The sequence below is a fragment of the Pseudophryne corroboree genome, chromosome 1 (assembly GCF_028390025.1).
Source record: "Pseudophryne corroboree isolate aPseCor3 chromosome 1, aPseCor3.hap2, whole genome shotgun sequence".
Classification (NCBI taxonomy): Eukaryota; Metazoa; Chordata; class Amphibia; order Anura; family Myobatrachidae; genus Pseudophryne; species Pseudophryne corroboree.
Genome location: NC_086444.1, coordinates 942,289,343 through 942,317,308, shown reverse-complemented (window position 1 = coordinate 942,317,308; position 27,966 = coordinate 942,289,343). Strand labels below are relative to the sequence as shown.

The window sequence follows — 27,966 nt, the reverse complement described above, 5'->3', positions numbered from 1 at the left end:
CAAGCGGAGAATTTGCTTCGCGACTTACCGGTTCTGATTCAGTCAGACAACATCACCGCAGTGGCTCATGTAAACCGCCAAGGCGGAACAAAGAGCAGAGTGGCAATGGCAGAAGCTACCAGGATTCTTCGCTGGGCGGAAAATCATGTAAGCGCTCTGACAGCAGTCTTCATTCCGGGAGTGGACAACTGGGAAGCAGACTTCCTCAGCAGACACGATCTACATCCCGGAGAGTGGGGACTTCATCTGGAAGTCTTTGCAGAGATTACAAGTCAGTGGGGGCTGCCTCAAATAGACATGATGGCGTCACGCATCAGCAAGAAGCTTCCGAGATATTGCGCCAGATCAAGGGACCCTCAGGCGATAGCAGTGGACGCCCTGGTGACACCGTGGGTGTTCCAGTCGGTCTATGTGTTCCCTTCTCTTCCTCTCATCTCAAAGGTATTGAGAATCATAAGACGAAGAGGAGTACAGACAATTCTTATTGTTCCAGATTGGCCTCAAAGGGTCTGGTATCCGGATCTGCAGGAAATGCTCACAGAAGATCCGTGGCCTCTTCCTCTCAGAGAGGACCTGTTGCAACAGGGGCCCTGTCTATTCCAACACTTACCGCGGCTGCGTTTGACGGCTTGGTGGTTGAACGCCGGATCCTAGCTGAAAAGGGCATTCCGGATGAGGTCATTCCTACGCTGATAAAGGCTAGGAAGGAGGTGACGGCGAAACATTATCACGTATTTGGAGGAAGTATGTGTCTTGGTGTGAGTCCAAGAATGCTCCTCCGGAGAATTTCATCTGGGCCGTTTTCTTAACTTCCTCCAGACTGGAGTGAATTTGGGCCTAAAATTAGGCTCCATTAAAGTTCAGATTTCGGCCCTATCCATTTTCTTTCAGAAGGAATTGGCTTCTCTCACAGAAGTCCAGACTTTTGTGAAGGGAGTGCTGCATATCCAGCCTCCTTTTGTGCCTCCAGTGGCACCATGGGACCTTAACGTGGTGTTACGGTTCCTTAAGTCTCACTGGTTTGAGCCGCTTCAAACGGTGGAATTAAAGTATCTCACTTGGAAGGTGGTCATGTTGTTGGCCTTGGCATCTGCTAGGAGAGTATCTGAGTTAGCGGCTTTGTCTCACAAAAGCCCCTATTTGATTTTCCATGTGTATAGAGCTGAGTTGCGGACAACCTATTGTGGTGCCTGTGGCTACGCGGGACTTGGAGGATTCCGAGTCCCTTGATGTGGTCAGAGCATTGAAAATTTATGTAGCCACAACGGCTCGGGGTAGGAAAACAGAGGCACTGTTTGTCCTGTATGCAGCCAACAAGGGGGTATATTTACTAAGGTCCCGATTTTGACCGAGATGGTGTTTTTTCTTCAAAGTGTCATCTCGGGAATTTACTAAACTAAAATCTCGGCAGTGATGAGGGCATTCGTATTTTTTTGGAAGTCAAAGAAAAAAAATACGAATGAATACACCATCGGTCAAATACGTCTGTTATTTGGTAGAACTCGGTAATTTACTAAAAAGTGTAATTCACAAACACTGCCGGCAATAGCCAAACACTGCCGTGAAAAAATACAAATCGTAAAAAAAAACTAAAAAATTTGCTGGGAAAAAATGCGTGGGGTCCCCCCTCCTAAGCAAAACCAGCCTCGGGCTTTTTGAGACGGTCCTGGTTTCCAAAATATCGGGGGGGAAATTCCCCCATAGTTCATAAACCAGCACCGGGCTCTGCGCCTGGTCCTGTTTCCAAAAATACGGGGGACAAAAAGCGTAGGGGTCCCCCGTATTTTTTAAACCAGCACCATGCTCCACTAGTCAGGTACATAATGCCACAGCCGGGGGACACTTTTATATTGGTCCCTGCGGCCCTGGCATTACATACCCAACTAGTCACCCCTGGCCGGGGTACCCTGGAGGAGTGGGAACCCCTTAAATCAAGGGGTCCCCCCCCTCCAGCCACCCAAGGGCCAGGGGTGAAGCCCGAGGCTGTCCCCCCCCCCATCCAAGGGCGGCGGATGGGGGGCTGATAGCCTTTTGTAAAAATTAGAATATTGTTTTTAGTAGCAGTACTACAAGTCCCAGCAAGCCTCCCCCGCAAGCTGGTACTTGGAGAACCACAAGTACCAGCATGCAGAGGAAAACCGGGTCCGCTGGTACCTGTAGTACTACTACTAAAAAAATACCCCCCAAAAAACAGGACACACACCGTAAAAGTAAAATTTTATTACATACATGCACACCACCATACATACATATTACCTATGTTCACACGTGGCTCGGTTCTCTTCTCCATGTAGAATCCATGGGTTACCAGCATCCTCTACGGACTAGGAGAAAAAGATTTACCGGTAGGTTTAAAATCTTATTATTACCATCGTATTTGGAAAAAATATGTATCTTGGTGTGAGTCCAAGAAGTTTCCTACGGTGGAGTTTCAACTGGGACGGTTTCTCCTCTTCCTGCAAGCAGGTGTGGAGATTGGGATCCGTAAAGGTCCAGATTCCGGCCCTGTCCATTTTCTTCCAGAAACAGTTAGCTTCCCTCCCGGAGGTTCAGACCTTTTTGAAAGAGGTTCTGCACATACAGCCTCCCTTTGTGCTGCCTACGGCGCCATGGGATCTTAACGTGGTGCTGCAGTTTCTCCAATTGGATTGGTTCGAGCCTCTTCAAATAGGAGTTCGAAGTCAAGTTTCTCACATGGAAGGCTGTCACTTTGTTGGCCTTAGCTTCTGCTAGACGTGTCTCGGAGTTGGGGGCTTTGTCTTGTAAGAGCCCCTACTTGATCTTCCATGAAAATAGAGCTGAGCTCAAGACACGTCAGCAGTTCCTTCCGAAGGTTGTGTCGGCATTTCATATTGTGGTGCCAGTGGCTACTGACTCCTCAATTTCATCAAAGTCCATGGATGTTGTAAGGGCTCTGAAAATCTTTGAGAAGAGGACTGCTCGTCACAGGAAATCGGACTCTCTGTTTGTCCTGTATGATCACAAGAAACTTGGGTGTCCTGCTACTAAGCAGACAATCTCTCGCTGGATCAGGTTCCCTATCCAGCATGCGTATTCTACGGCAGGATTGCTGTGTCCTACGTTTGTTAAGGCCCACTTTACTCGTAAGGTGGGTTCTTCCTGGGCGGCTGTCTGGGGTATCTCGGCTTTACAGCTTTGCCGAGCGGCTACTTGGTCTGGGTCAAACACGTTTACAAGGTTGTACAAGTTCGATACTTTGACCAAACTTCAGATCCTCAGTGGCCAATCAGTTCTGCTGGAGCATCCACGCTCTCCCTCCCGTTCTGGGAGCTTTGGTACATCCCCATGGTACTAATGTGGACCCCAGCATCCTCTAGGACATAAGAGAAAAATAGTTTTTTAATTACCTACCGGTAAATCTTTTTCTCGTAGTCCGTAGAGGATGCTGGGGTCCTCAGTACCATGGGGTATAGACTGGTCCACTAGGAGCCACTGACACTTTAAGAGTTTGAGAGTGTGGGCTGGTTCCTCCCTCTATGCCTCTCCTACGAACTCAGTCTAGAAACTGTGCCCGAGGAGACGGACAACTTCGAGAGAAGGATTTTACACAGATAGTGGCAAGATTCACACCAGCTCACACATACAAAGAAAACCAAGCTAACCAGCTTGAAACATCAGCAACGGCTGAACCATATTACTTAAGCAAGTAACAAAACAGTACTTAACCAAGAACCAAGCAGTATGAACAAAGTAACCACTGCAGGATCACGAAGTGCTGGGCGGGTGCCCAGCAACCTCTACGGACTAAGAGAAAAGGATTTACCGGTAGGTCATTTAAAATCCTATTTTTGCTAGCTATTGCCTCTGCTAGAAGGGTTTCAGACTTGGGTGCCTTATCCTGTCGGTCACCCTTTCTGATTTTTCACCATGACCGTGCGGTTCTTAGAAGTCACTCTGGTTATCTGCCTAAGGTGGTGTCGTCTTCCGTTATCTCTCCTGGTTTGTCCTCAAAAGAACGGTCTTTGGATGTGGTACGGTCTCTCCGTATATATGTGAAGAGAACCGCCTCTCATAGGAGATCTGATTCTCTCTTTGTCCTTTTTGGTTTTCACAAACATGGCTGGCCTGCGAATAATCAAACCTTGGCCAGATGGATTAGAATGGTGATTGCACAAGGTTATGTGCATGCTGGACTTCCAGCTCCTGCTACTATCAAGGCCCATTCTACTCGGTCTCTTGGACCTTCTTGGGCAGCCCGCCATGGCGCGTCCCTAGAACAATTGTGCATGGAGGCTGGGTGGTCCTCAGTGAACATGTTCATTAGGTTCTATGCCTTTGATACTTCTGCCTCCCAGGATGCTTCTTTTGGACGCCGGGTTTTTTTTATTTTACAAATTAGGTTTTATTAGAAGTTTTTACAGATTTACGCCAATATAATATTAGAAATTGAAAAAGGCACATTTTACAAAAAAGTGCACAAAGTGATAGAACACGGTCTGTATTACAGAAAAGAACCAGACTATAACTGCTTATCATAAGACAAATCTTACACAAAAGTGAGCCAACTCAAAGTATAAAAATAGAACTAAGATTCAAAAAACCAGGCATTAAAAAAGCAAATATATAAAAACTAAAAGATGAGAAAAAGGAGAAGTAGAAGAACAACTTATCAATGATAAAATAATGTAGAAAGGTAAAAAGAAGAGAGATAAAGAAAAGCGGAAGAAAAAAAAGAAAGAAAAAATTGTCTCTTTCCCCCAAGAACCAAATATACATAGAATCAGAATTAATACATAGGGGTATATTTACTAACATTCGTAATTTTCGGAAAAAGGTCAAAGTTCAATTACGAATGACATCGAAAGTGTAAAACTGCAACTTTTTGAATTTATTACGACTAATTTACTAAGCTGTCGTATTCGGATTTTTCATTTGTTCCGATGTCGATGTCATTCGTGTTTTTTTTTACCTTTTTTACGGCAGTGATCAGCAAAACACTGCCGACTTTTTCAAAATGAATCTCGGCCGGATCTGTGTGATCCGTGCTGGGGTTCATTTTTTTTTTTTTTAAATAAACACTGTAAAACGGAGAAAAAAAATGCGTGTGGTCCCCCCTCCTAAGCATAACCAGCCTCGGGCTCTTTGTGCCGACCCTGGTTGCAGAAATATGTGGGGGAAAATGACAGGGGTTCCCCCATATTTAAGCAACCAGCATCGGTCTCTGCGCCTGGTCCTGGTTCCAAAAATACGGGGGACAAAAAGAGTAGGGTTCCCCCGTATTTCTAAAACCAGCACCGGGCTCCACTAGCTGGACAGATAATGCCACAGCCGGGGGTCACTTTTATATAGTGCCCTGCGGCTGTGGCATCAAAAATCCAACTAGTCACCCCTGGCCGGGGTACCCTGGGGGAGTGGGGACCCCTTCAATCAAGGGGTCCCCCCCCCAGCCACCCAAGGGCCAGGGGTGAAGCCCGAGGCTGTCCCCCCCATCCAATTGGCTGCGGATGGGGGGCTGATAGCCTTTTGTGAAAATGAAAAGATATTGTTTTTAGTAGCAGTACTACAAGGCCCAGCAAGCCTCCCCCGCATGCTGGTACTTGGAGAACCACAAGTACCAGCATGCGGCGGAAAAACGGGCCCGCTGGTACCTGTAGTACTACTACTAAAAAAATACCCAAAAAAAGACAAGACACACACACCTTGAAAGTAAAGATTTATTACATACATCCACACAAACATACTTACCTATGGCCCCACGCAGGTCGGTCCTCTTCTCCAGTAGAATCCAAGGGGTACCTGTTGAATAAATTATACTCACCAGCTCCAGGGTCCCAGGCTCCTCGTAGCATCCATTTGTAATCCACGTACTTGAATAAAATAAAAAAACGGACACCCGAGCCACGCACTGAAAGGGGACCCATGTTTGCACATGGGTCCCCTTTCCCCGACTGCCAGAAACCCACTGTGACTTCTGTCTAAGTGGGTTTCTTCAGCCAATCAGGGAGCGCCACGTTGTAGCACCCTCCTGATCGGCTGTGTGCTCCTGTACTGTATGACAGGCGGCACACGGCAGTGTTACAATGTAGCGCCTATGCGCTACATTGTAACCAATGGTGGGAACTTTCTGCTCAGCGGTGAGGTCACTTTCGGTCAACCGCAGGGCAGAAAGTTCCCACCATTGGTTACAATGGAGCGCATAGGCGCTACATTGTAACACTGCCGCGTGCTGCCTGTCAGTCAGTACAGGAGCACACAGCCGATCAGGAGAGTGCTACAACGTGGCGCTCCCTGATTGGCTGAAGAAACCCACTTAGACAGAAGTCACAGTGGGTTTCTGGCAGTCGGGGAAAGGGGACCCATGTGCAAACATGGGGCCCCTTTCAGTGCGTGGCTCGGGTGTCCGTTTTTTTATTTTATTCAAGTACGTGGATTACAAATGGATGCTACGAGGAGCCTGGGACCCTGGAGCTGGTGAGCATAATTTATTCAACAGGTACCCCTTGGATTCTACTGGAGAAGAGGACCGACCTGCGTGGGGCCATAGGTAAGTATGTTTGTATATTTGTGTGGATGTATGTAATAAATCTTTACTTTCAAGGTGTGTGTGTCTTGTCTTTTTTTGGGTATTTTTTTAGTAGTAGTACTACAGGTACCAGCGGGCCCGTTTTTCCGCCGCATGCTGGTACTTGTGGTTCTCCAAGTACCAGCATGCGGGGGAGGCTTGCTGGGCCTTGTAGTACTGCTACTAAAAACAATATCTTTTCATTTTCACAAAAGGCTATCAGCCCCCCATCCGCAGCCAATTGGATGGGGGGGACAGCCTCGGGCTTCACCCCTGGCCCTTGGGTGGCTGGGGGGGGACCCCTTGATTGAAGGGGTCCCCACTCCCCCAGGGTACCCCGGCCAGGGGTGACTAGTTGGATTTTTGATGCCACGGCCGCAGGGCACTATATAAAAGTGACCCCCGGCTGTGGCATTATCTGTCCAGCTAGTGGAGCCCGGTGCTGGTTTTAGAAATACGGGGGACCCCTACTCTTTTTGTCCCCCGTATTTTTGGAACCAGGACCAGGCGCAGAGCCCGATGCTGGTTGCTTAAATATGGGGAAACCCCTGTCATTTTTTCCCCCATATTTCTGCAACCAGGGTCGGCTCAAAGAGCCCGAGGCTGGTTATGCTTAGGAGGGGGGACCCCACGCATTTTTTTTCCCGAAAATAACCACTTTCCCACCCCTTCCCACTGATATACATGCACGGATCTCATGGATCCGTGCATGCCTATCTAATCACGGGGAAAAAAAGCAGGTCTGGTTTTTTTTTAGCACTTTTTTACGAGTTGTAATTTTTCACGGCAGTGTTTTTTTTTTTTTTTTTGCTTTGCACTTCTTAGTAAATTACCGAGATTCATACTTAAACAGCCGCGTTTTGACCGATGGTGTATTCATTCGTAATTTTTTTCTTGGACTTCCAAAAAATTACGAATGCCTTCATCACTGCCGTGATTTGAGTTTAGTAAATTACCGAGATGACACTTTGAAGAAAAAACGGCATCTCGGTCAAAATCGGGACCTTAGTAAATATACCCCATAGAATCAAAATGAATACCTAAGCCAGCCTCAGAAGAGTATTGGTAAACTAAAACCAACTAACAATGAAGAGATTTATAGTGGTCGGACTCCTTATAAACCAGCCAAGGGTACCAGGTTGCCGTGAAATCGTGTTTTTTCAAATCTAGGATCGTAATAAGATCTTCCATAGCCATATAATGATCCAGTCGCTCACACCACTCCTTCATGTTAGGAGTGATGCTGGATTTCCAGTGAACCGGGATAACTGCCTTTGAGGCACTAAGGATATGGCGGAGCAGTGATTTCTTAAACTGGGAGTATGGTCGATGAAAGAGGTTCAACAGCCAAAAACTGGGGCAAAAAGGGAGGTCATCGTTTAGAATAATATTAGCTGTGCCTACTACCTTACGCCAAAAGGGTTGGATGAGTGGGCATTGCCACCAAATATGTAGAGGGATACCAATCTCCGCCAAACACCTCCAACAAGTGTTCGGTACACCTCAGTATATCTTAGCTAACCGACTTGGGCAATGATACCATCGGGTGAGCACCTTATAATGGGTTTCCACTATTAAAACATTAGGTGAGGAATTGAAAATTTCTTTCCAATCATCCTCATTAACCAAACCCCTAAAATCTAACTCAGTCTCTCATAAATTTGGGTTGAGAAGGGAAGGCTCGATTGATTAGTAGCTTATAAATTGTAGACAATGAGTGACGGGGATAGGCCTGAGAGAGGCACAAGTTTTTGAATGGTGTCGTTGTACGTCTGCATTTCTTAGGAGCCCGTATGCTTATGAGGAAGTGTTTGATCTGGAGGTATCTCCAAATCTCCCTGTTAGGCAGATCCCAATTAGCTTGTACTGTCGGGAAATTCAATATGCCAGATGCGTCCAATAATTGGTCTACTCTTGATATACCTCTATCCAGCAAAAGGGGGAATGATAAGGTCTGGGTACCCGGCGGAAAATCTGGGTTTATAAATAAGGGCATAAGCGGAGATGGAGATGGAACGAAAGCGACGCCAGCATGCAAAGGTAGGCCCTGCGAGCGGGTGTGAGACCGAAGGGATTCTAGCCAGCCAGGGCGAGTCAGGGTGCAAGGAAGGGATCGAAGCTAATTCGATATCCACCCACTGTTTTCTATCTAGCTGACGAGTCCACTCCAGTATTCTTGTAAGGGATACCGCACTATAATATGAGAGAAAGTGTGGCAACTGAAGCCCCCCCCCCTTATATTTTTATTTTATAAAGGATTTTGTTTTTGAATCTAGGTCTATGCCCCGACCAAATGAAGTCCCTGATCTTGCACTGGAGAGCAGAAAACCAGGAACAGGGGATAGCAATAGGCAGGGTTTGAAGGAGGTATAGAATTCTAGGTAAAATATTTATCTTAAAAACTCCTACTCTTCCTATCCATATTTCTCTGATGTCCTAGTGGATGCTGGGACTCCGTCAGGACCATGGGGATTAGCGGCTCCGCAGGAGACGGCACAAAAATAAAAGCTTTAGGACTAGGTGGTGTGCACTGGTTCCTCCCCCTATGACCCTCCTCCAAGCCTCAGTTAGGTTTTTGTGCCCGTCCGAGCAGGGTGCAATCTAGGTGGCTCTCCTAAAGAGCTGCTTAGAAAAAGTTATTAGGTTTTTTATTTTCAGTGAGTCCTGCTGGCAACAGGCTCACTGCAACGAAGAAGAAGTGAACTCACCTGCGTGCAGGATGGATTGGCTTCTTAGGCTACTGGACACCATTAGCTCCAGAGGGATCGAACACAGGCCCAGCCATGGAGTCCGGTCCCGGAGCCGCGCCGCCGACCCCCTTGCAGATGCCGAAAAGTGAAGAGGTCCAGAAACCGGCGGCAGAAGACTTTTCAGTCTTCATGAGGTAGCGCACAGCACTGCAGCTGTGCGCCATTGTTGTCAGCACACTTCACACCAGCGGTCACTGAGGGTGCAGGGCGCTGGGGGGGGGCGCCCTGGGCAGCAATGATAATACCTTGTTCTGGCTAAAAATACATCACATATAGCCCCTGGGGCTATATGGATGTATTTAACCCCTGCCAGGTCTCACAAACACCGGGAGAAGAGCCCGCCGAAATAGGGGGCGGGGCCTATCTCCTCAGCACACAGCGCCATTTTCCTGCACAGCTCCGCTGCGAGGAAGGCTCCCAGGACTCTCCCCTGCACTGCACTACAGAAACAGGGTAAAAAAACAGAGAGGGGGGGCACTTTTTTGGCGATATTGATATATTAAGCTGCTATAAAGGAAACAACACTTCTGTAGGGTTGTTCCTATATATTTATAGCGCTTGGGTGTGTGCTGGCAAACTCTCCCTCTGTCTCCCCAAAGGGCTAGTGGGGTCCTGTCTTCGATAAGAGCATTCCCTGTGTGTCTGCTGTGTGTCGGTACGTGTGTGTCGACATGTATGAGGACGATGTTGGTGTGGAGGCGGAGCAATTGCCGGTAATGGTGATGTCACCCCCTAGGGAGTCGACACCGGAATGGATGGCTTTGTTTATGGAATTACGTGATAATGTCAGCACGTTACAAAAATCAGTTGACGACATGAGACGGCCGGCAAACCAGTTAGTACCTGTCCAGGCGTCTCAGACACCGTCAGGGGCTGTAAAACGCCCTTTACCTCAGTCGGTCGACACAGACCCAGACACGGACACCGAATCTAGTGTCGACGGTGAAGAAACAAACGTATTTTCCAGTAGGGCCACACGTTATATGATCACGGCAATGAAGGAGGCTTTGCATATCTCTGATACTGCAAGTACCACAAAAAGGGGTATTATGTGGGGTCTGAAAAAACTACCTGTAGTTTTTCCTGAATCAGAGGAATTGAATGAAGTGTGTGATGAAGCGTGGGTTAACCCCGATAGAAAACTGCTAATTTCAAAGAAGTTATTGGCATTATATCCTTTCCCGCCAGAGGTTAGGGCGCGCTGGGAAACACCCCCTAGGGTGGATAAGGCACTCACACGCTTATCAAAACAAGTGGCGTTACCGTCTCCTGAAACGGCCGCCCTCAAGGATCCAGCTGATAGGAGGCTGGAAACTACCCTGAAAAGTATATACACTCATACGGGTGTTATACTGCGACCAGCCATCGCCTCTGCATGGATGTGCAGTGCTGGGGTGGTTTGGTCGGATTCCCTGACTGAAAATATTGATACCCTGGATAGGGACAGAATTTTATTGACTATAGAGCAATTAAAGGATGCTTTTCTTTATATGCGAGATGCTCAGAGGGATATTTGCACTCTGGCATCGAGAGTAAGTGCGATGTCCATATCTGCCAGAAGAAGTTTATGGACGCGACAGTGGTCAGGTGATGCGGATTCCAAACGGCATATGGAAGTATTGCCGTATAAAGGGGAGGAATTATTTGGGGTCGGTCTATCGGATTTGGTGGCCACGGCAACAGCCGGGAAATCCACCTTTTTACCTCCGGTCCCCTCCCAACAGAAAAAGACACCGTCTTTTCAGCCGCAGTCCTTTCGTTCCTATAAGAACAAGCGGGCAAAAGGACAGTCATATCTGCCCCGAGGCAAAGGAAAGGGTAAGAGAGTGCACCAAGCAGCTCCCTCCCAGGAGCAGAAGCCCTCCCCGGCTTCTGCAAAGCCCTCAGCATGACGTTGGGGCTTTACAAGCGGACTCAGGGGCGGTGGGGGGTCGACTCAAGAATTTCAGCGCACAGTGGGCTCACTCACAGGTGGACCCCTGGATCCTGCAGGTAGTATCTCAGGGTTACAGGTTGGAATTCGAGAAGTCTCCCCCTCGCCGGTTCCTAAAGTCTGCTCTGCCAACGTCTCCCTCAGACAGGGCGACGGTATTGGAAGCCATTCACAAGCTGTATTCTCAGCAGGTGATAGTCAAGGTACCCCTCCTACAACAGGGAAAGGGGTATTATTCCACACTAATTGTGGTACCGAAGCCGGACGGCTCGGTAAGACCTATTCTAAATCTGAAGTATTTGAACCTGTACATACAAAAATTCAAGTTCAAGATGGAGTCACTCAGAGCAGTGATAGCGAATCTGGAAGAAGGGGACTTTATGGTGTCCCTGGACATCAAGGATGCTTACCTGCATGTCCCAATTTGCCCTTCACATCAAGGGTACCTCAGGTTCGTGGTGCAAAACTGTCATTATCAGTTTCAGACGCTGCCGTTTGGATTGTCCACGGCACCTCGGGTCTTTACCAAGGTAATGGCCGAAATGATGTTTCTTCTGCGAAGAAAAGGCGTATTAATTATCCCTTACTTGGACGATCTCCTGATAAGGGCAAGGTCCAGAGAACAGCTGGGGGACGTAGTAGCACTAACCAAAGTAGTGCTGCAACAGCACGGGTGGATTCTGAATTTTCCAAAATCTCAATTGACCCCGACGACACGTCTGCTGTTCCTGGGAATGATTCTGGACACGGTTCAGAAAAAGGTGTTTCTTCCGGAGGAGAAAGCCAGGGAGTTATCCGAACTTGTCAGGAACCTCCTAAAACCAGGAAAAGTGTCTGTGCATCAATGCACAAGAGTCCTGGGAAAAATGGTGGCTTCTTACGAAGCGATTCCATTCGGCAGATTCCACGCACGAACTTTTCAGTGGGATCTGCTGGACAAATGGTCCGGATCGCATCTGCAGATGCATCAGCGGATAACTTTGTCTCCACGGACAAGGGTGTCTCTTCTGTGGTGGTTGCAGAGTGCTCATCTGTTAGAGGGCCGCAGATTCGGCATACAGGACTGGGTCCTGGTGACCACGGATGCCAGTCTGAGAGGCTGGGGAGCGGTCACACAGGGAAGAAACTTCCAGGGAGTGTGGTCAAGCCTGGAGATGTCTCTTCACATAAATATACTGGAGCTAAGAGCGATTTACAATGCTCTAAGCCTGGCAAAACCCCTGCTTCAGGGTCAGCCGGTGTTGATCCAGTCGGACAACATCACGGCAGTCGCCCACGTAAACAGACAGGGCGGCACAAGAAGCAGGAGGGCAATGGCAGAAGCTGCAAGGATTCTTCGCTGGGCGGAAGATCATGTGATAGCACTGTCAGCAGTGTTCATTCCGGGAGTGGACAACTGGGAAGCGGACTTCCTCAGCAGACACGATCTACACCCGGGAGAGTGGGGACTTCATCCAGAAGTCTTCCACATGATTGTGAACCGTTGGGAAAAACCAAAGGTGGATATGATGGCGTCCCGCCTCAACAAAAAACTGGACAGGTATTGCGCCAGGTCAAGAGACCCTCAGGCAATAGCTGTGGACGCTCTGGTAACACCGTGGGTGTTCCAGTCAGTGTATGTGTTTCCTCCTCTGCCTCTCATACCAAAAGTACTGAGAATTATACGGCAAAGGGGAGTAAGAACGATACTCGTGGCTCCGGATTGGCCAAGAAGAACTTGGTACCCGGAACTTCAGGAGATGCTCACGGAAGATCCGTGGCCTCTACCTCTAAGACGGGACCTGCTTCAGCAGGGACCGTGTCTATTCCAAGACTTACCGCGGCTGCGTTTGACGGCATGGCGGTTGAACGCCGAATTCTAAGGGAAAAAGGCATTCCGGAAGAGGTCATCCCTACCCTGGTAAAAGCCAGGAAGGAGGTGACTGCACAACATTATCACCGCATTTGGAGAAAATATGTTGCGTGGTGTGAGGCCAGGAAGGCCCCGACGGAGGAATTTCAACTGGGTCGATTCCTACATTTCCTGCAAACAGGATTGTCTATGGGCCTCAAATTAGGGTCCATTAAGGTTCAAATTTCGGCCCTGTCGATTTTCTTCCAGAAAGAATTGGCTTCAGTTCCTGAAGTCCAGACTTTTGTAAAAGGAGTACTACATATACAGCCCCCGGTTGTGCCCCCAGTGGCTCCGTGGGATCTTAATGTAGTTTTGGATTTTCTCAAATCCCATTGGTTTGAGCCACTCAAATCGGTGGATTTGAAATATCTTACATGGAAAGTAACCATGCTACTGGCCCTGGCTTCAGCCAGGAGAGTGTCAGAATTGGCGGCTTTATCGTATAAAAGCCCATATCTGATTTTCCATTCGGACAGGGCAGAACTGCGGACGCGTCCTCAGTTTCTGCCTAAGGTGGTTTCAGCGTTTCACCTGAACCAGCCTATTGTGGTGCCTGCGGCTACTAGCGATTTGGAGGATTCCAAGTTGCTGGACGTTGTCAGGGCATTGAAAATATATATTTCAAGGACGGCTGGAGTCAGAAAATCTGACTCGCTGTTTATACTGTATGCACCCAACAAGCTGGGTGCTCCTGCTTCTAAGCAGACGATTGCTCGTTGGATTTGTAGCACAATTCAACTTGCACATTCTGTGGCAGGCCTGCCACAGCCTAAATCTATCAAGGCCCATTCCACAAGGAAGGTGGGCTCATCTTGGGCGGCTGCCCGAGGGGTCTCGGCATTACAACTCTGCCGAGCAGCTACGTGGTCGGGGGAGAACACGTTTGTAAAATTCTACAAATTTGATACCCTGGCTAAAGAGGACCTGGAGTTCTCTCATTCGGTGCTGCAGAGTCATCCGCACTCTCCCGCCCGTTTGGGAGCTTTGGTATAATCCCCATGGTCCTGACGGAGTCCCAGCATCCACTAGGACGTCAGAGAAAATAAGATTTTACTTACCGATAATTCTATTTCTCGTAGTCCGTAGTGGATGCTGGGCGCCCATCCCAAGTGCGGATTGTCTGCAATACTTGTACATAGTTATTGTTACAAAAAAATCGGGTTGTTATTGTTGTGAGCCGTCTGTTCAGAGGCTCCTACGTTTGTCATACTGTTAACTGGGTTCAGATCACAGGTTATACGGTGTGATTGGTGTGGCTGGTATGAGTCTTACCCGGGATTCAAAATCCTTCCTTATTGTGTACGCTCGTCCGGGCACAGTATCCTAACTGAGGCTTGGAGGAGGGTCATAGGGGGAGGAGCCAGTGCACACCACCTAGTCCTAAAGCTTTTATTTTTGTGCCCTGTCTCCTGCGGAGCCGCTAATCCCCATGGTCCTGACGGAGTCCCAGCATCCACTACGGACTACGAGAAATAGATTTATCGGTAAGTAAAATCTTATTTTTTTTTCTACCCCATTTGAGGAGATCTGACTGGAGTCTAGCTAGCAGAGGAGGAAAATCAGAGTAGTAGACTTGTGTAAGATCTCTAATCAATATTATCCCCAAATATTTTAGTTGTGTAGGATGCCACTTAAAGGGGGAGATGGTCTGAAGAACCTGCAAATTTGTCTGATTTAGAGTCAGGTTCAATGCCACAGATTTGGCTAGATTAACTTTAAAATTGGAGAGGGCACCAAAACGTTTGAATTCCATGAGGAGGTTAGGTATGGAGATCAACGGATTGGACACCACAGCAAGAAGGTAGTCAGCGAAAAGAGCAAGTTTATATTCTTTACCGCCTACAATCATCCCATTAATATTACTGTTCTGTCAAATGGCCCTCACCAGGGGCCTCCATACAAAGAACACATATCAGTGGAGATAAAGGACATCCCTGACAAGTGCAATTCGCAACGTGAATCACATCTGAAAACTCCCCATTAATGCGAACACAAGCTGAAGGCCCAGCATAAAGTGACCAAATTCTCTGAAAGCCCACTGGTCCCAGGCCCAAATGCTCTAGAACTCCTAAAAGGAGGTCCCAATCTATCCTGTCAAATGCCTTTTCTGCATCAGTAGAAAGCAAGATAGACGGAGAATCATAGTGAGAGGCATAATGGATCAAATCTAAGACTTTGGTGGTATTGTCCCTGGCCTCTCGACCAGGGACAAATCCCACCTGGTCCGAGTGGATTAAATTTGGAAGGAACACCTTCAAACGATTGGCTGTGAGCTTAGCAAAAAACTTCACATCAACGTTCAACAGGGAGATGGGTCTATAACTGGAGCACTGGGCCAGGTCTTTACCCTCCTTAGGAATAACTGATATGTGTGCAAGCAGAGACTGAGGAGAGAACAATCAGATATCTGATTAAATGCTCTAAGCATTAAAGGCGATAAGGCATCCCCAAACATTTTATAATATGATATGGAGAATCCATCTGGACCAGGGCTCTTTCCATTAGGTGTAGACTTAACTGCCTCCTCCAATTCCAGAAAAGTAAAGGGAGTCTCCAGCTGCTCAACCTCTTCCGGTTTTAAAGAGGGAAAATTCGGGGCGTGGCTTAACGCTGGAGGAGAGCAGTCGCAGCTGTGCATAGCTCCTGCTTTAAACAACATCTTTTCACCCTCCTAGCCCGCCTAAACTCATCCCCCTGCCCCATACCCTTACCTGCACTCTCCCAACCCCCCTGCTGCTAAACACCAGTGGCCGCGGAATCGGGGAGCACACTGTCAGCTTCCACAGATTGCGGCCCGTTGCTGCCTCTCACACCGGGTCCTCGATTTCGCGGACAACCCACCGGACTTCCGGAAACGCGGCGGGGACAGCGCCCGGACCCTGCTCACCTCTCCCGGGGCTCTCTGGCCGGCCTGTGACCTCCAGCCGGCCCCGCAGATCCCGTGACCATCAACACCCGCGGGAGGCTCCAGTCAGGCGGCCGGCTGTTCACTCCCTGCACGGAGACCCGGTGGCCATCTTCCTCCCTGCTCCCACTGCACCAAACGAACACACAGGCTGCCGTGGACCCGGGGGAGGACGCCTGCGGCTATCCCACACACCCCACACCTCGGCTGGCTCATCCTGCTGATGCTTGGACCCTACCCGGGTCGGCTGGTGGTCGCAACCGCGGTCGGGACCCTCTGGGGGGGGGGGGGGTGCTGGCCGTTAGCGGGCCCTGCTGGGATTCGGCTGCTCTGCCGTCACCGACCTAATGGAGCTGCCTGCAACTCATAAGGAGACACAGCCCACCCACCCTTCCCACTGCAGCTCGACACTTAAGTGTCCGCACACCACTCTGTACTTCCCCTTACAGTGCATGAAAGCCGGCGGCCATATTGGCATTGCCCCAGATACTGAAGACTCTGTGTTCGAGACAGAGGGAGATGGGAGCTGCACTGGCTTGACAGCTACAACACAGTGCAGTGAGGAACTCTCCCCTGCCTTCCTCCCGCCGACCGGATCACCACTCCTCCCTCCGCGCAGACCCCTGTGGCTGTTCGCGATGTGGCGACAACCGGGGATTCATGAAAGCCTCTAACACCCTGACCCTGACCTCATCGCTGCTGAGCACCTAAAGGTCCACCGACACCTGGACACCGGGTCCTGAGCTGACCTCCGCCTCATTGGCTGCTGCCCTCTTCCTGCACACCCACGAGGGCCTGGCCCCTCTCATCATCCACTCCTGCCGGCTCCTGCAAGTCTTATCAACCACAGACACCGCACGCCCCTCCCTCTCTCCCCCCCCCCCCCATTTCACCTCACCTCCCATACATCTTGCTCAGGATGAGCGGCTACTGAAAGCCACCATCTAATATGTGAGACCCGTTACATCTTTTACTACCTAGACTCTCAGCGCCTGGCTACCCCACCTCTGCTTGAAACCTCTTTGCATGGAAAAGTTCCTGATTCCCCTGCCCGTGATGTCCGCAGGCACTACTCAACATTCACGAGAAGACACCCCATGCGGGGACTCCTCCGACTCTGACCACTTGACCACACGCTCACTCTCCCAGCGCTCCCGCAAGTCACGACCGCTTCTTAAGCAGCCGAAGATGAAACATAAGAACTTGCTGGCGGTTCTAGGGCCACTCCTGGATGAGAAACTGGCGGGCATCAAAGAGGCCATCGAGTCTTCTTCGACTTTGCTGAGCCAGCACTCTACTCGCCTTGATGAGGCGGAACAAAGAATATCGACCATGGAGGATAATTTGGAGGAAGCCCAACGTTCTCTACAGGCCAAACAGCTCGAGGTCGCTGACCTTTCTGAAAAGCTTGATGACCTAGAAAATCGCGGCAAACGTAACAATCTGCGGGTCATAGGCGTCCCAGAGTCGGTGCGGGGTCGCGAACTCCTGACCCTCCTCTCAGTGGATATCCCGGAGCAACTTTCCATGGATCTAAAAGGAGTCCCTCTAGTCATTGAGAGAGCCCATCGTGTGGGCCCTGAAAGGAAGAACTCTCTGGGTCGCCCTCGTCCGGTCATCATGCGTATCCTGAACTATGTGGACAAGGCGAGACTCCTTGATCACTATCGCAAAGCTACCAACGCCTCCATCGATGGTAACCGCCTCCTCATCTTTCAGGACTTTTCCGCATCAGTAGCCACAAAGCGCAGAGAGTTTGCTCCTATATACAAACACCTCTTTGAGGCAAAGATCAGGTTCTCCTTGCTTTATCCTGCCCGCCTCAGAGTTTTTGAAGATGTACGACCACGCTTCTTTGAGGATCCAGAGGAGGCCAAGCTGCATTTTGTTATACCTGACACTTGATCACTGCGTATATATATCTGTCAACTACTCTACGTTGCCCGAATCTGCATTCGGGTCTCACATAATGTTTCACTGTTACAGTAGAGTGTGATTGGTTCGCACACTTGCTCACGCAACTGATTTACTTGTTGTGTACTGATGTTTTGTTTATTTTATGTTTGGTTTGTTAGTTTTACCTGCATGGACCGGGACCCCTTCCCTCCACTGGGAGATTCCCCCCTTGCTCGCTGGGACAGGGTGGGACCCTGCTTTATCTTTCACGTCTATTTTTTTAGCTTTTTCCCGGTAGGGGTGGGTTGATATGTCTACTGAAGCCCACCCACACTCTCATGTAGACGGAGATTCAACAACTACGCTACTTCGTATTGTTTCATGGAATGTAGAGGGTCTTAACCACCCGGTTAAGAGGAAGAAAGTGATCTCTCATTTAAAACGCATGTCCCCCCATATTATATTCTTACAGGAGACCCACTGGCTAGATGATCCTAGAAATATCTTGCGAGCCCCATGGATAGGCGAATGCATTTCGTCTCCATACCACTCTAAATCTAGGGGGTTAGCGATTTTATTACACTCCAACCTCCAATATACAGTTCTTAGGAAGCTCTGTGACCCCGAGGGTAGATTTTTATTGTTAGATGTATGCATTAATAATACGGTCTACACCCTCCTCAACATATATGCACCTAATGTATATAATAAACCCGACTCCTTTTTTGCAGGTCTTTTAACAACCCTTCTTACCTGGGGCTGCCAGAACTTAATCGTTGGCGGGGACTTCAACTTAGTCGTCGACCCATCCATGGACAGATCCAGGGTAAGTACTACCACCACCACCACCACCACGACTCTTGCTCAACTCCTACCCTCTTTCTGCTCCCAATTGGATCTCTTGGACCCCTGGCAGATCCTTCACCCCACTCAAAAGGACTACTCTTTTTACTCTCATCCCCACTCCTCTCACTCCCGTATTGACTACATCTTCACTACCACTCACCTTCTCCCCAGAGTCACTCACACCTCTATTGACAATATTATCATATCAGAACATGCCCCTATCTCCCTCCATATCCGACTAAATGTACCCTCCCGTAGTCTACCCCGATGGCGTTTTCCAGCCTACCTGCGTCACTCCACTGATTTTCTTCTTCACATGAAGCAATCTTGGCACAATTACACATTAGACAATGATGACCAGAGTCCAGACTCGCTGATTTTCTGGGGAGCAGCCAAAGCTGTTCTCCGAGGTCACATCATGTCATACACTCATTCTAAACGGAAGAAGTTTTCGTCTCAGCTACAGTCCTTGAGTACAACCCTCACCTCAGCATACAGGAGTTACACTCAACACGATACCCCCGCCCACAAAGAAGCTTATCTCTCGGCCAAACTTGTTTATGATACATTTCTCACGGAAAGAGCCCAACTAACTTATGATTATCAACGCAACAAATTCCATAGATGGGGCAACAAATCGGGCAAATTACTGGCCAACCTAATTAAAGGCTCTAACTCCCGCACATGGGTTAACGCAATCAAAAGCTCAGACTCGCTGAGCACAGACCCTGCAGTTATCTGCAATTAATTTAGAGACTTTTATCGATCTCTGTACTCCAAAGGTCCCGATGACCCGGCGGCTAACTTCTCCTTTTTAAAGGAGGCCGATCTCCCTGTATTGACTCAGGATGAGAGAGACTCTTTGGAAAGCCCGATTACGGCTGAAGAGGTTGTTGATGTCATTAAGACCTTACCGAACAACAAAAGCCCCGGTCCTGATGGCTTTGGCGCAGAGTTCTATAAAATGCTTAGGGATGAACTGGCACCCACCCTTACGTCTCTCTATAATCACATTCTTACCTCCAAACAAACACCGATTAGATTCAATGAGGCCACGATTATAGTCATTGCGAAGCCTGGAAAGGATCCCTCCCTACCCGGCTCTTACAGGCCGATCTCTCTCCTCAATCAGGATTTTAAAATTCTTACGAAATTAATGGCCAATAGAGTGCAGCTCTGTCTTTCTCGCCTCATATCGCCTGCGCACTTGGGATTCATTAAACATAGACAATCTGTGCAGGGTATCAGGACCGCCCTGGCGGCTATCACCTACTCGCATACCCACAATCTCACCAATAATATCCTCATTAACCTCGATGCGGAAAAGGCCTTTGATAAGATTGCCTGGCCCCATCTTACTAGGGTTTTGTCTTATCAACAGTTTGGAGATAAATTTTGTGGCCTAGATGAATCCATCTATGCTGGCCCCACTGCGCAGGTGATAGTCAACAACACTCCCTCACCCTCCTTTATCCTTGAAAGAGGGACCAGACAAGGTTGTCCCCTCTCCCCCCTCCTTTTAAACCTGGCCTTAGAACCCTTTATACGTTACATCCTCAACCTCTCTGATTTTCGTGGTGTTAGGATTGGCAATAGAGAGATTAAATTAATAGCGTTCGCGGATGACATTCTTCTTTTTACCTCCAACCCGAAACAATCCATTACAGCACTGCAGCACGCTATTTCTCGCTTTTCCTCTTTTGCAGGATTTTCGATCAACCTCGACAAATCGGAGGCTCTGGCCATCTTTCTTCATATTACTACAGGGTGGGATACCCCCTTCCCGTTTCGGTGGGCCACCAATCATATCACGTATCTTGGGGTCCGCCTTCCCTCTCACCCCGCTCGTTTATACCTTGACAACATTCACCCTATCCTAACCAAGATCCAGACAGAATTAGCACTATGGCAGAATCTACCTCTCAACCTTTTAGGTCGCTGTAGCCTAGTGAAGATGGCCAGCTTCCCCAAATTGCTCTATGTCCTTCAGATGGTGCCTATTATGCTATCTAAATCTGACCTCTCCCTCCTTAACTCATCTATTTCTAAGTTTATTTGGTCCAATAAGAGACCCCGAATTAGTTTTTTTTAAACTGTCTCAGATGGTACAGAATGGAGGGCTGAACCTGCCGGACATAGAGAAATATAACAGGGCCTGCCTCCTACGCTTTGCCAGGGACTGGATCAATGGTACTTCGATTTTCACTGACTCACTGATTGACTCCCAACTCTGCACCCCCCTCTCTCTTAGTTCTGTTCTACACACGTCCAAATCTGATTTGTCATCTCTATCTCTGGAAAATATACTCCTTACCTCCACTGCGTTGGCATGGAGACTATCTAGGAAATCCCTGAAGTTACAGTACACCCACTCCATATTTCTCCCCCTAGTTGGGAACCCGTGTTTTCAGCAGGGCCAGGCCTCCTATCCCTTTGTTGCATGGTACGCTGCAGGGATCACACGAGTCGGTGACCTTCTTAACTCTAGTAAAAAACCACTAACTTTTGCGGAAGCACAGATTAAATATGACATAGATCCGAGCCATGGATTCTATTTTTTTCAGGCTTCTCATTATATACACTCAGTCCTTTCTCATCTCCATGTATCCGACTTTGTTAACAGCCTTGATACGCTCCTGCGCTCTGGGATATGCTCCATCTCATCTCTCTATGCCCGCATTCGCACAGAACACATTCCCACCACGGATCTAACCCAAGTGCTGACATGGTCCTCCCAAATTCCCTCTATGCCCCCGGACACCGTGATGGACTGCTTTACAACTTCCCTCAAACTCATCCCGGCTAGCCTGTATCAAGAAATGTCCTATAAAATTCTACACAGAGCCTATATCTCTCCAAAGAGGAGTCACTTGATGGGTTTGTCTGACTCTGCGAAATGCTTGAAATGCTCTGCGCCAATAGCTGGGCAGAGCTACAATCATATAGCACCTCCGAGTTGGATCTGCCCTTTCAATGTACTTCCTCTTGGGCTCTCTTCGGCCACACTCAAGACCAGCCTGACCTCCCCTCTCAAGACACAAAACTGATAGCAATTCTATCGGTGGTAGGCAGGAAGGCCATACTTCAGCAGTGGATTTCTGACACCCCTCCAACGCTATCACTAGCTACCTCTAGACTACTCTTCCTGTTCACAATGGATTGGCTGGAAACGACACTGAATAAGGAGACTCTGACCCCTACCTTATTCCGATGTTGGGGCCGTTTTATCAACCAACTGCCCACTCTGACAAAATTGGCTATTGGGCAGAGCTTTCAACATACCGCGTGGTATGGCCTTCAACTCCTGACTGATGATCCTCCCATCTCACTCTCGCGACTACACGATCCTCCTCCTCTATCTCCCTCATCTACTTCCCTTCCCTGATTACTACATCTCAGGCTGCAGCTCCCCCTTTTCTCTTTCTCCTTCGCCTCGCCCCTTCCATATTTCCTCTCTACTTCTCCGCTGTCTACATACCTCTCCTTGCTCTGATGATGTCTCCATGGATGGGTCGGCGGTCCCTATGCTCCAGCAGGTATGATTATTTTTATGTTTTTTCTGCGTTTTTCTTTCTCTTTTGGTTCGGTAGGTTTTAGTTTTTCGTTCTCCACTGGGGAGAACGTATTAGTATGTTGTTTTGTTTCTACTGTTTATATTTCAGCCTTTGCATGCGATTGACGAACAGTATTTTTGTAGAATGACTTTTTTTTTTTTTACAACTCTGGTAACTGTGTCGTCTACAACTTTATTTCTATATACTAGAAAAGGGAAAAAGTGAGGTTTCACCCTAGCCACCGATGCCGTAAACTTAGACGATGTTTGTTGTATTGCTTATCTTTGCACCAGGCTGGATGACATGTTTACTTCTGATATTCAATGTTGTATATTCAAAACCTCAATAAAAGACATATTGGGGAAAAAAAAAGAGGGAAAATTCACCTCATTAAGGTATGATCTAATCAAAGCCTGTCTTGATTACACTTCGTCCAGCTCCATGGTTCCACGTAAATTATATAGTTGGGAATAAAAATCCTGAAAGGCCGCTGCTATTTCTTTAGTTTGGTTACATAAGACCCCCTTATGGGATGTAACCCACGCTATAAATGCTGCCCCACGTTGTTCTCGTAAAGCTTTAGCCAATAACCTCCCAGGTTTGTTACCCCAGAGAAAGTAGCGACTATGGCACTTTCTCGCGTCCATTTTGATTTTTTTCAGACATAAAGGAGTTGAGTTCCTTCCTGGCCTCTATTAGAGATGGGAGAATCTCCTGAGATGGGACCGATTTATGTTGAAGCTCCAAAGCTTGGATTTTATTAATAAGGGTTTCTCAAGCAGCTAAACGCTGCTTTCTAAGGTACGAACCAAGCTGTATGAATTTACCTCTAAATACGCACTTGTGCGCCTTCCACACCGTGACCTTAGATACCTCGTCATTGTCATTGTTATGAATATATTCAATTATTGAATCCCTGATTTGCTCTTGGCAATAGGGATCCTGGAGGAGTAGATCGTTTAATCTCCATGTATATGAGTTCGGGCGAAAGGAAGATAAACATAATTTCAGCGAGACAGGAGCATGGTCCATCCAGGAAATATTACCTATAGAAGAGGTATCCACTAGATGCAGAAATCTGTGAGAAAGGAACATGTAGTCTAGCCTCGTGTATCTGTTATGTGGGTGTGAATAGAAAGTGTAATCCCATGTGGAAGGATGGTGAGTACGCCATACATCTATGAACTGAAAGCTGTGAAAGAGTTTCCTGATCCTGCAATGCAATTTGTCTAAATACCGGGGAGCAGGGTTAGAGGAATCTAAACGGGGGTCTACACTCCAATTTAAGTCTCCGCCAAAAATCAAGACCCCAGTAACGAGGGGTTGAGCCAGGTTGAATACTTTTTCAAAAAATGCTGGCTGGGCTTTATTTGGGGCGTAAACATTGATAAGGGTAAAGTCGCTATTGGAAATCTTGCAAGTCAATAGCAATGCCCTACCTGGAATCAATTGGTAACTCACTACGTCAGAGAGAACTACATGCTTTGCGAATAATATGGTCACACCCAGTGTTTTACCTGTGATGTTATTAGAAGCATACCCGGTGGGAAAATCTCTATTCCTGAAAGAAGGGGCGGCGCCCTCCTTAAAATGTGTTTCCTGTTAAAAAGGCTACATCTGCTCTCTCCAACTTCAGTTCCCTCAGGGCCCTGGACCTTCTCAGGAATATTGAGTCCCTTCACGTTGATTGAAACCACATTTAAGTTAGTCATTTACACATATCAGGGCAGAGATAGCAATGAACAACCTCAGAGGCTGAATCTGCAAAACAAAGTCTAAGATTAAACACACGTATATCCATATGCATTAAGTAGGGAGGAGAGACCCAGAAAAAGGAGAAAAAGGAAAAGAAGGAAAAGAAAAAGTAAAAACCAGAAAAAGCGACAGAACAAAAAATCACAATGTAATAAAACAAACTATAAAGGAATTTGAACAAGAAAACCGCTCCCAAGTGACATAGAGACAGAAGACACGCCTCAGCCTCTAGGCCTCGGCCCAAACTCTGCGGTGCAATTGGGGGAACAAGGGGAGAGCGGATCAAACCGCCAGCACAAAAAGAATGTAGCATGAGTAGTAGACAAACCTGTCTACCTTGAAAAAACTGTGAACCATTGTAACTAACGGTTCTAAAGAGAACCGGAGTAAATGAAATTGAAATGAATTTGAAGTTTGTTATCAGTATGTACCACAGAAAATACATATACATATATTTTTTTTTCTTAATGCCAATAGTTTCCATTTATGATGTATTAATTTTTAAAGATGTATTTATTTTTAAACATAACCCTACCTACCAAAGGGACAAAGGAAGATCTACAGCTGCTTCCATTAATATTGCACTAGCTGCGCCAAAACCAGAAAGAAAAGAACTCGACCTAATACGTAAAGTCCACGTTGTCGAGATCATATCTTCAATATAGGACAAAGAGGCCAAAAGGAGAAGGCCTCGGTAGTGGCCAATGAGGTGACTACGGAGCATATCTTTTCTTGAGCCTGCCAGATGAGCTCTCTTACAAAAAGTTCAAACCCTAACAACAAATTGTCAGATACGAGACTCATACTCACACAGTCCTCCAAGTTTCATATAATTATCGTACCTATATATAGTCAGTGGCCACATGTCTCAAGTTTTCGTCGCAGGCGAAGTTGACAGTGAGAAAGACGCAGAGGATGAGGGACGGTTCCGCTTCTGAGATGATGCAGGAGATCCCACTACTTGAAACGGAGGCTCAACCCTAGGAGCTTGTGTGGGAGAGAGCCTTGACCGAACAGATTGCCAGTCAGGAATACCTATAATTTCCATGTCTAATGCAGAACAAAAAGAAGCAACATCCTCAGGACCACGGATTGTAGCAGATTTCCCTCCATTGGTGGCTGTTAAGCTGAAAGGAAACCCCCATCTATACTTAATATTCTTTTGCGGAGGAGATCTGTTAAGGGTTTGAGGTGACGTCTTGATTGCAGAGTGGTCCACGAAAGATCCTGGAAAATTTGGATAGGACGCCCATTAAATTCAAGTCCCTCCGAATTCTGCAATCTATGCAGTATTTCATCCTTCTGATGGAAATAATGTAGGCGGCATATGATGTCTCTCGGACGTTCTGACTGTAAACCTTTAGGCCTCAACGCTCTGTGAGCCCTATCAAAGACAATAGAATTGTCCGGTTCATTTTCCAGGATTTCGTTAAAGATTTTGTTGAGGACATCTTGAATGCTTTGTTGCGATATTTCTTCAGGGATGCCTCTTACTCTTAAATTATTTTGATGACCCCTGTTATCAATATCATCAAGATGGTCATGGAGGTTCTGGATCTCTTCCGCCTGAAGCTTAATTGTATCCACCAAGGCTTGTTGGAAGGAATTAACCTTTTCTCCGTTGGTTTCCAGAGTTTCCAGTCATGAGCCCAGCTGTGTCAGCTCTGATCTCAACGTAGAGACCCCAGAATGTACCACATCACGCAGTTTAGCTTCTAGAGATTCAAAGTCAGCTTTAGTTGGAATATCCGCTTCAGTAGGCAAAGATTTCAGTAATCTTAAGACCGTCTGCATGTCCTGCTTGTCACCTAAGCTAGAGACAGTTGGCGAGGATCTAGGATCAATAGACGCCTCCAAAGCCGCAGAATGAGTAGGCGAGGTAGGTCTTGGAAGGGTCGACATGCCTAATTCTCTTTGCAGGCTAAGGTAGCATCTAAGATCTGGGCGAGAATGCACCTGAGCCGAGGCAGTTGAACTTTTACCACCTCTTCGTTTCCTTCAACTCATGAAAAAGAGGAGACGTCTCGATATTCAAGGGGAGGTATGTAAGAAGACACTGCGAGAGAGGCTTCAGAGCAGGAAGACCAGACCAGGGCTCAGAACCGGAGAACATAGAAAACCGGATTCAGGTACGCCAGAAAAGGTCAAGTGTTGAACTCCAGCTAAGCAGTATGACCACGGCATAGCGAGGATGAGGTAGGGTTCTTTATCTGGAACTTCAGTCACATTTCATGGGTGATGTGCCAGCGGGTATCAGCCGCTCCTCCGCAAGAGGTCTTACATAACCAACAAAGGAAGTGCCATCTCCAAGCAGAGAAGAATATCTTCACATAATAGTAGCAGCCGACTTCCAACAAAGGCAGTCGATATAGTGTAAGCCGGAGAAAATAAAGGAAGGTGTAATTTAAAAGAGTACCACTGGGGGGAGCTCAAAAATCACAATGAAAAGATGAGGATGGGAGAATAAAAAACAAAACCAAGGATCCAAGTCACAGCCAGATTGAAGCAGGAATGAGCAATTGATAGTGTGCTTACCAGCAGCTGTTGTCAGGGCTCCAAAGCTAGACAGCGTGACAGTGCAGGGAGCCTCTGCCAGGATCATGTAAAATGGTCGCCGTGTTCAGCCCAGCGGAGAACCCCTCTGGAGGATCCCAGCACCCAGCCCTCCGCGTGTGGGGTAACAGTAGAGCCGGCCGCAGCTCCGTCTGCGTCGGGCAGTGGCAGGTGCAGGTGTCAGCAGAGCGCTTGGCAGCGCGGTACCCGGCTGCCGCTGGTACAGACCGCAGGTGCAGGCGTCAGCAGAGCGCTTGGCAGCGCGGTACCCGCTTGCCGCTCGTTCCGTCCCGGACTCTTGTCCGAAATTCAGTCCCCGGCTTCCAAGAGCGCAGGCCTCAACCGCGAGAAGGCAGGAGGCCCTCCCCGGCTCCGAGACCAAGCACAGTCGGGTCAGATAGGGTGGGGGCAGCGGGTAGGGTGTGCTGGGAGACTGGAATGGGCTCAGTAGTGGCCAAGGGCGGATCCAGAAAAAAATTACAGGGGGGGCACCATAAGTGATTGGGCTATCGAGGGGTGTAGTTAGAAGTGGAGTAGGTGTGACCAAGTTTCAGTGGGTGTGTCCAATTGTGTGAGGGGTAACAGCACAGACACAGTCACTATCCATGTGTACAGCAAAGTCTAAAGGGCCCCATACACTAGGACAATAATACCCAATTTAATCTGATTTCGGGCATTAGGCCCAATATATCGGATGAAATCGGGCATTTTGGAGGCGTTTCCAATCCCATCTGATGTGCGTTCCCTTGAGCATCAGATCGGATCCTCCAGATTGAATGTGCTGCACATTCAATCTGGTCCAACCCCGCAGGCGTGGCTGGGATCGGCCAGGATCGCCCAAGATACATTGTATACGGACAGCATACGATGTATCTTGGCCGATCCTGCACCCCCCCCCCCCCCCCCCTTCCTACCGGGAGTCTGCCGGGGTGATCTCCTGCGACATGTCAGAGGGACATGTCACAGTAGTGTGTGGGGCCCTTTACACAGATGTAGCGTAAATCCAAAAACATAAGGAGTGTCAAGTCCAAAGCAGAGGTCAGGAACAAGCAGGCAATAATGCAATAAGTCAGGGTCTCAAAACATAGTCACATCTCCAAAACCAAGGTCTGGGCAGGCAGTAAACAAGAGTCCCAAAAGTAGCCATGCAACTGTAGAATACCACCCAACAAATGCTCATAATTCTTTAATGTGTGCTACTGACTAATTATGGATTATACACCGCAAGGTCCTCTACCCATATTACTTAACTTGCAATAAACAGTAAGCTGTATCCATTGCGACAAAATCAGGGCCTATTGCTAGTTACGTTATTTTGAGGTTCAGTTATATTTCTGCCCACAAAGATAAATACGAG

At 47.9% G+C, this 27,966-nt stretch overlaps 1 long non-coding RNA gene across 2 annotated transcripts in view; it reads left to right on the top strand.

Annotated features, from left to right (window-relative positions):
* Positions 1 to 27,966, top strand: part of LOC134918761 (uncharacterized) — an 80,571-nt gene that overhangs the window by 25,855 nt on the left and 26,750 nt on the right. The gene's annotated exons all lie outside the window — the stretch shown is intronic.